Below are 2,890 nucleotides of genomic sequence, written 5' to 3'. Positions count from 1 at the left end.
GGGAGGGAAGAGGTCTTGACCTACATTTGAGGAGGATGTCGTGACCATAGCGACATGGCTGATGGGGCGAGTCTGGCAGCAAGGGGAAAGATGGGGGCTAAAGTGGTGGTGGTGAAGGGAAAGATGGGTCAGCAAACGGTAAAGATGGATGAGCAGTGGCGCTAACGAGCGAGGGTGGGTTGGTTTATATATCCATGAATGGGCGCGCTCCGCCGAGAGACAGGGGCATAATTGGCACGCGCGTGTGTGAAACGTTGCGGCGATTATTAATGTGCACTCTTCCCTGTGGAAATATGGTTGTGCTATTGGAAGAAGTGGAAGCGACATGCTATCGAGGGTTGCATCATTGGCAGGACTGGGCATCAGAGAAGATAATTGGCTGAAACTTCCCTCCAACACGACCAATTGGGTTTGGAGCTGCTCCATACCACTCCTTCCCAGCCTCCAAATTTGTCATCTCACGGGCTTGATTTGGAGCGACCTCCAAAAATTATGTAGGCCGAGACCGTTATGATGACTGCTAGACTTGTTTTTCAAGCCCCGGGCGCCAAACTAGCGGTCACTATGGCAATCTAGCTCATATGGCGACTCTGCTAGAGTTGCTCTAATGGAGAAGCGAGAACCTAGACTCTGTTGTGCATACCAGCATACAAGTGCGAAGGGCATCTCCAATGTAGACCCTATTTCAGCCGCAAATTTCTGGACCAGACGGTCCAAAAACTTTTAGGCCTCCAAAGCGGACCCGAACTTTGGGACGGACATGTCTGAAATCCCATGGGTCAACCCCCAAATCGAGGGCAGAGTAGGAGAGTCCAGACACCATTCATGTGGAGCTCCAACAGTCTGGACCGGCCCAACCCCCTCCCTGACTCCTCCATTTTTTCACACTCTACCCTCTCTTTCATCGCTCGACCTTAACACCGCCGCCAAATCATCCTTGGCCGCCGCTGCAACGCCACCTCTACCGGCCACTACGATGGATCTCTCCGGTTCAATGGACCCGACCGTCAGCATCTTCGAGGTGCCGACAATGTATGTCGCCTCCGTGCCGCTTCTGGAATCTGTCAAATGCAAAGAGCGGCGCATGAGGGAAAAGGTGTGACACGTTGGTGCGTCCGCCTGAGTGCGTGCTCCTCCTACATGCACCATTGTCGTGTTGGTGGCACCTAGACACACACCACCGCCATCAACCGCTCGAATTTCTCTCGTACACCCGCCCGCTCGGCTGTCTGCTAGCAAGGGATTTTTGGACGACAACCTCTGAATGGCTGACGCCCGCCTGATTGCCAACAGACATGTCTAGACGTGTCCGCAGAGGAATAGAGGCGTTCATTTGATGTTTGCCATTGAAGATGCTCTAATGAAAGGCAAACACAGTAGAATTATAATACACCAAAAATAGCGAAATTATGTAAAAAGGATAATAAATGAATTCCTACGTTTGTGAAACAATTTATGGACCAAGTCCCATTGGATTGTACGCACACCTACAAAAATGTAATCAAAAGAATACGACAATCTATATCATGTGTACAAAGTTCTGCAAGGGCATCTCCAAGGCAGACCTGCAAACCGCCCACATCCGTCCGGACCAGCGGAAGCCATCCAACGCCGACCTGTATCGGTCCACGGAATAGTCCGGACGTGATTTCCCCCACAAAACGAAGACAAATGCGAGGGCTTTTGCGGGAGTCCAGATCGATCCATGCCCGCTTCTAACCATCCTGGGCCACCCAAACCCCTCCTCCCACGCCCGCGCAAGTTCCCGCCCCACGCCAGTTGCCCACATTCATGCCGCTGTAGAGTGGCTGCTCCCCATTGAAGAGCGGACGCGACCTCTTACTGGTGCCGGCATTTAAGCGGCTCGCCGGCCGATGGCGCCGCCCGCAACGCGTCTCCGATGTCCACGCCTATTCAATGCCGGAGATGCATGGCTGGACGGGGCGGGATGGATATCGACCATACCCGTTCAATGCCCCGTCCATCCGTATGCCGCCATTAAGCAGGTTCGTCGGCCGAGAAACCCACTCCGGCGTCCCGCATTGACGTTTGGCCTCACCGGAATCTGCTCCATCCGCCATGATCGCCAGCGAAAAAGCACTGTGGTACAGTCTGTCGCCGGAGATGAAGCTCGCGGTGGCCGCCCTTCCCGCCACTGGCAGAGCCGCCGTGCTAGGCGGATGGAGGCCAGTTTGCCGACCAGCTCGCCCGAGGTCTCCGACGACGAGGACGACACCACGATGGAGATGGGCTCCGACGACTCCGCCCCGGCTCCCGCGCCTCCCATGCACGCCGGCTTCAGCATGGAGCAGGCCCAAGCGCACTTCAACGCCGCCACGACCGAGGTGCAGCCTGCGCCGATGCCTTTGTCGGCATTCCAGCAGGCGCAGGAGGAACATCGGTACAACCTGTTCCTCCTGGAGCAGCACCGACTGACAGAGGGCCAGATCTACGATGAGCGCACGAGCGAGGAGGCCATGGCGAACCCAAATTTCGTCGCAGAGCAGCTTGCCATATACAATGCCGTTCGCACTCAGACCGCCTGTGACGCCCGGATAATTAAGCTACAGTGATCCCACGCTAATGGTGCCACGTCACCACAATTACTACTGCTACGCTATCGTTAGGACAAAACCGGTCCAAAACTCAAAATTCAAATTAATGATAACAATAAAAGTTTTCAAAAATTAAAACAAAAATGTTTGGATTGTACTAAATATTACAAAGGTAATTATGGTGCAACAAACCCATTTTTATAAAATGCCTAAGTAATTTAAAATGATTTAAAACAGAAGAGTAAAATAAATAAAAGGTAATAAACAAAACAAAACAAAACAAAAGGGACCCCCCCCCCCCAATGGGCCAACCGGCCCAGCTGATAGCCAGGCCA

Source organism: Triticum aestivum, chromosome 5B, assembly GCF_018294505.1.
Source record: "Triticum aestivum cultivar Chinese Spring chromosome 5B, IWGSC CS RefSeq v2.1, whole genome shotgun sequence".
In the NCBI taxonomy this organism is placed as follows: Eukaryota; Viridiplantae; Streptophyta; class Magnoliopsida; order Poales; family Poaceae; genus Triticum; species Triticum aestivum.
This window is presented reverse-complemented; position numbering follows the sequence as displayed.